The following is a 6,349-nucleotide window of genomic DNA, read 5'->3' on the forward strand; positions in this document are numbered from 1 at the left end:
AGGGAAAGATGGGAGACTGAAGTTCCGGGCACAAAAGTAATGTGTGCAATTGTGCAAATTGTGCCAGCACCTTTGGACTTTATTCGTTTTTTTTTTTTTCAATAATTGCGGCGACAGCACGTAACTGAGCCCTCGGAGAAGGAAATCGAATATGATGCAATATGGATAAAGCTAAAGGGCGTTGCATCGAATGCGTCTTACCGCGGCTAAAATAAAATGCTCTAGAGTTGGTAATTTATTCTGATAAATAGAGAGTGAGAGAGAGAGAGAGAGAGAGAGAGAGAGAGAGAAGCCGGAGAAGTTGGTAAGGTCATTGGGGCTAGGCAAAATTTTTTGAGACTGGGCACGTTTAAGCCATTGTAGGCGCTGTTTCGGAATACGCGTAAACCGTGCGTGCAAAGCCAATTTGACAAGATATTGGCTTGGGGGATGGGCGAGCGACGCCTCGGCGTGTCTAGTGAAAATCCACAGCACCGAGGGCCACGGATGGAAAATGATTGCGACCGTGCATCTAGCTGTAACAGTGCGAAAAAGTGGGGAGGCGGGAATACGGATTGGGAAATATACAAGGATATCACGAGAGAAGCGCTGGTCTGGAAAAATAATGAAGTGTGCGTGGTGCCGAAAAAAAATGGCGCGTGCGCGCGACTGTAAATACCATTGGAATTGGAACGAAGGAGAAACACATATTAGCCAAGCATTGCGCACCTTGGTCGCTCAATGGCTATTGCGCTAATGGCGCGGACAATTGAAAAGCTCGTGGCGATTGCGACGCGTCGTCGAGGACATTCGCGGGCCGCGCCTCTGCGTGCGTGACGTGGAAGGACGAAGGGGAACGCGAAGCGGGCGTGAGCAGTCAGTATGTAGAAGAAAAAGAGGTGATTCGCGATTATCGAGACCTGGAGGCTTTCGTTTGCTCGTGCGCAAGCATGAGGAGAAGAACCGGTATGGCCGGGGAGGATAGGTGAGGGTATCGTCCGATCTCAGTCCCCGGTGGAGGCGAAGGTCCTGGTTGCGCGTAAGCGATCGACCTGTTACTCATCTTCCGCGCCAAAAATTGTCGAAGCGTGAAAGTGCGGGTCTCATCCTCGTTGCGCACCTGTCTTCAGGTCTAGGCTCGTGTGAAAATTCCGGTGTAAAGAGACGAGCCCCTTTCGAACGAGCGTCTCGAGTCGAGGGATCGGCGTCCAAGGACGTCGGACGTGCCTAAGGGGGATCGAGTATGGGGAATGGCACAGGCGAGGAAATTGATTAAAGCAAGGGTAACTATTCCGTTCCGATGGAATGATGCAAATGTCGAATCTGCCCACGACACGGATGCGTACGGATAGGTATTTACAAATCTGGGTTGCCGAATACTCGACATTTACAAAGAGAGCGAGAGAGTGGGAGGGAGAGAGAGAGAGAGAGAGAGAGAGAGAGAGAGAGAGTGCGTGTGTGTGAGTGCGCGTGTGTGTATGCGTGTGCGTGTGTGTGTGATGTTGTGAGGAGGGGGAGGGGCGAGGGGCGTGGGGATGAGCAGGTAACGTAATGCCCGAGCCTTTCTTCCACACGTGTTACAGGTTACTCGGCTGATCATTTTCCGTGCCCCGATCGCGCGGATCATTTCGCTCTTCAGCAGACTTAAGCCAACAAAATTGCAGGTGAAGTTTTCTGGCGAATAGTCGATATCTCTTTTTCCTTCGGCTTATGAATTATGCAAAGACTATTGCCTCTTACCGGGATTTTACAACTTGCCGCTAGGAAGTATGCGTTTCAGTCCGTACTCTCGTGGTTATTGAACTTTTCCAAGTAAATTATTCTTTAATTGAGTAATCGTGTGCTTAACTCTTCTATTTACAAGCTGCCCTTTTTATTCTTCAAACCCAAGCCAATTTATGCTCGCATTCCCACTCCTAGAGGGAGCGCACATATCGTTTTAGAAATACACAAAGCCGAGGCAAGAATAGAATTGTCGGCTACGTCATATGAAAACTCACAGTTGGACGGAACCGCGTTAGTTAGATTTTCCCGCCAGTAAAATATGTTTCCTTTATTTTTTGGCCCATCCGGCGTCAATAGCCCACAAGACAACACGAAGGAAGGAAAAAAAGAAATAACAAAATAAAAAAATAAAGAAAAAGCACGAGCGAGCTCGTCATTGTATCTTCCCTCTTCCCTTACTCTGCCCATAACTCTCCTCGCCTCCGCCCCTTGCCACAGCCGTCCATCCACCCATCTATCCATCGCGCTACCGCGCAATTCCCGACAATTGATACCTGCGCAGTTTCTCGAGCATTTTAAGGACGCGTCCAAGGATTTCCAAAGAGATGCGCAGAAAAAAAAAATAAAAAAAAAAAAATAAATAATAAAAAAACACAAAAAAAAGAAGGATAGTCGTGGAGGTGGGGAGTCGACCAGATTCCATCGAATGCCGGCCGGCATTGGCTCGAGGCGTTTAAATGCTCTCTTCGTCTACCTGTGCTCCGTCACTCGTCACTGCCACCTGGCACGACTACTTCCCAACCCACCCCCGCCGATTCGTGCGCGACTCATCGATGGAACGACGTACAGCCAAAGGCCCGAGTCGTGGGAGGGATGCAGTCCCTCAGCGATTCACAAAGAAACGCTTCGCTTCGACGTACGCCGTGAGCCTCGACATTTTGTGGAAAGGAGAAAATCCTTTTCAAACGTTTCTAGAAGCAGTCCCTCGTTTGCGGAAGCTCGTACCTTTTTCAATGCTAGCGACGAAATTTCAAAGCTCTCCTTGACCAAGGGATTTGTTAATTTAACTTTTTCTTCACTCTCTCTCTCTCTCTTCACTCTTCACTCTTCACTCTCTCTCTCTCTCTCTCTCTCTTCACTCTTCACTCTTCACTCTCTCTCTCTCCCTCTCTCTCTTCACTCTTCACTCTTCACTCTCTCTCTCTCTCTCTCTCTCTTCACTCTTCAATCTTCACTCTTCTCTCTTCTCTCTCTCACTCTTTTCTCTTCTCTCTCCCTCTCACTCTTCTCTCTTCTCTCTTCTCTAGCCTCTCTTCTATTACCACTTCAACTTCAACGTCGCATTTTCACGTCATCCTGGCCCGGCATTCGCTTTATGCTTTGCGCTTTCATTATTCGATACTGGCTCCCGCTCGTTCTCTCACGTTCTCCAGAGCGTAATAACACCGCTCGGATTGATGCCCAGAGGAATTTCTTTGGAGCGGCATTTCAAATGCATCGATAGCATCGTCCATCGACCAGTATTGCATTAGAGTTTCATTGATCCTTTTCGATTTATCATTCATTCGCGCGATACGGTTGAATAATTTGCGGACGAGCAAATTGCCCTATGCGCCTAATCTATTTGCAATCGAAATTTCATTATGTACTTAACGAGATTTTAGCAATGTCGATATCGAACGGACGGACGTTTTTCCAAAAGAGTCGAGTATTATAGGATGCGCTGGTAGGATGTCATCCTTCTCCACCGCGTATTTCATTACCTGTGATAATGCATTTTCCGTGTGCTATTGTTGTACAGCACGGTAGCGCGAGGGTTGACGCGTAAAAGGCGGCGATGGACGGTACGACCGAGAGTCAGACAGACAGAGAGATAGAGAGAGTAAGAGTAAATACTAAACGTTCGAGCAAGCTACCTTCTCGTTTTCTTTGTAAAATCAATGTATTCCAACGAAGAAACACATAAAATTACTTTCATCTCGCTCCCTCATCCCACTCTATCCACGGCATTCTCTTTGTCAATCTTTCAGGTTACTACTTGCCTCTATCCAGTCACCCTCTCTTTTCTTCCCCGTGCTGCGGCCGATCGGGCTCGGCTAGCTCTCGGAGCAGCGAGAGAGGAAAAATGTAAGAAATGGAAAAGGCATAAAAAGACGGCAAGTAGCGCCGCGCGAGTTTCGTGCGAGGGACACCGACGTAGCGCAGGAAGGGCCGGGACAGCTGAACGAGCGGAAGGGACCGGGGCCGGGGCCGAGGTTTGGGTCGGGGCAAGATCGCCAGCACGGGGTTGGGGCGGAAGGGGAGAGGAGATCGTTGAACTTTATGACGAAGCTATATCTATGGAATAAAGGATCGGAAGCACAAGCACGTACGGCTATGGGCCTGGCTCCTCGGCATGGGCCCCAAAGCCCGTCCCGTCCGTCCGTGTAGTATACGGAAACAACTCCGCGCTCGTTCCTTAATTTTTTTTTCTCGGACAGCTACTCGCCTTCGACGGACCCGCTCGATCTCTCTCCTCTACCCCTCCCGCCGCCACCTTATCCTCAAATCTTCTGGCAATACAGTCGTCGTGCATTTAACACTGCCTCGAGACCGTTATCGGGCACAGCAGCGGCCATCTTAAGTTCTTGGCTTCCTCCTCGCGGTCTTTTTCCCTCAACTCGTCCGTTCCGGTCATGACGCTCGGCGCTTCGAGATTCTCCCTTCCCTACCCCTTCACACCCCCGTCATAATCCACCGTCCCTTACCCAACTTCGACGACGAATGCGGGTCTTCCTCCTAAGCTGAAGCGAGTAGGAGGTCGCACGGTAGAACGGGTCGTTCGATATTGCCGCGAACGAAAGTGAAAAGCCGATGAAGCTCCTTGACTACGCGGTTGAGAGGGGCGGCCGCGAGAGTGCGAGAGCCACCACCTCATTCGCTTCAGGGCTTGAAAGCTCCAAGCAAATAATCCTCGTCGTGTGCTCTTGTGCATCCGGACTGGGCTTCGCGGCGACCTTGCCACTGGGCGCGGCGTCGACTCTCCGTGTTCCCTCTTTATGTTTGCGCGGCAGGCAACGAGTTTCCCTCCTCGCGAGTTTTCCTCCAAATCCTTTCACGAGCGGGAAGAGTAGCGCGCGCGTGAGCCTGCCAGAACGCACGGGAAGGACGGATTATCGAGAGAGTGAGTGAAAGGGGGGTGGATGAGGTTCGGTGGGGGGGGGGGGAGGGGGGAGGGGGCTTACGGTACAGTGCACGACAGGGTATCGTGCAACGGTCCAGTGCTCCGTACGCTCCTTTCTTTTTCTCCGCCTAGTCCTTTCTAATTCTCCGGGAGTCGAATTCACTGGCTTGTGACGACCGAGGACTGCGGTAACGCGGAGATGCTGGCTATCGCGTCGACGTATTGACTTTAATTCTCGTTAATAATGGGAGCATCGGGGCTTATTATCCTCGAGTATTCTCGGCCGTCCGGGTGACTATTCCTTCGAATACTCGAGAGGATGCAGTCTGGTGTTGCGCAACGAGCGACTTGCATCGAGAGGGCATCCGATGGGGCAGAGAGCGGCGTCTCTGACCCGATTAAGATAATCGCTCTGGAAGAATTAACGAGTCAACGGAGCGGGCCAAGCTCGCGAGAGAGGCGATAGAGGATAGAGAGAGAGAGAGATAGAGAGAGAGAGAGGAATGGACGCAGTTTCAGAGAACACCTATAGTTGCAGCTCCCGCCCCCGGGCGAGGGGCGCACATAGTATGGTGGGGTCGACCTCGCGCAAGGGTGCTCAACCACGAATGAACACAAACTCCACGCCGCCCCTGCCGCGGTGGATAAAGGCCGCTATCGTCGAAATTAGGTCGATCAATACGCCCGCGCGCCCCGGCTAAATGGGTCAGGTGCACGGGTGCGCGCTTCCGCCCGCTTGCTTTTTTCGTCCTCGGCCTCGCTCTCTCGGTGAGATTCGCGAGTTAACGGAGCCGTCGACCGTCCCGTTTTCCATGATTATATCGGCCATTACGGCGAAGGGGTTTCCAAACTCTGTGTATTGTAATAGTCATAGTTCTTGGTTGGGACGGTGATTGGGATGGGGTTGCGGTTGAGGGTGTGGGCAGGGCGAGGGGAGGGGGGTGGGCGGAAGAGAGTGGTCCGTAATGTTCAACATAGCAGGTAATATTTGAAGGGTCTGGAATTTTCATTATTTATAATGGGATGGACAACTTGTGCATTATCAGTCGGACTAATGCACCTTGATGGCGTCCACGACGCAGCCCACGTAATATCGACTTTCTATACGCGGCGGGATGATAAAAGATCTCGATAATAGTACGTTAATGGGGCAATGTCACCTGGACGAGTATAGACGTGTTCATCGGGAGCCATAGCTGGCCATTGGCCGAGATTCGCAGCCATCGTTTTAATTGCGTAAAAGGCACGTTTCGAACAAGCCAAGCTGTGCTCGCGGCTGTCGTTTTGTATTACCAGTATATTTAAACGGAAAAGGTATCGATCGTAACGTTAGACGGTGGATGCTGCGACTACTTCGGGGAGATGCGTATGGATTCTCATCGAGGTGGTCGACGCCGTGTGATAATGGACGACGGCAACGTTTAGGCAGACCTGCCGGTTGGAGAAACGATTAGTCAGGGTATTGTGAATAGGGGGCGCGAG

General features: G+C 51.0%; 1 protein-coding gene across 1 annotated transcript in view; it reads left to right on the forward strand.

Moving 5' to 3' along the window:
* Glut4EF (Glucose transporter 4 enhancer factor) overlaps nt 1-6,349 on the forward strand; it is a 91,673-nt gene that overhangs the window by 29,429 nt on the left and 55,895 nt on the right. The gene's annotated exons all lie outside the window — the stretch shown is intronic.

This window comes from Ceratosolen solmsi, unplaced genomic scaffold, assembly GCF_000503995.2.
Source record: "Ceratosolen solmsi marchali unplaced genomic scaffold, CerSol_1.0 scaffold1, whole genome shotgun sequence".
NCBI lineage: Eukaryota > Metazoa > Arthropoda > Insecta > Hymenoptera > Agaonidae > Ceratosolen > Ceratosolen solmsi.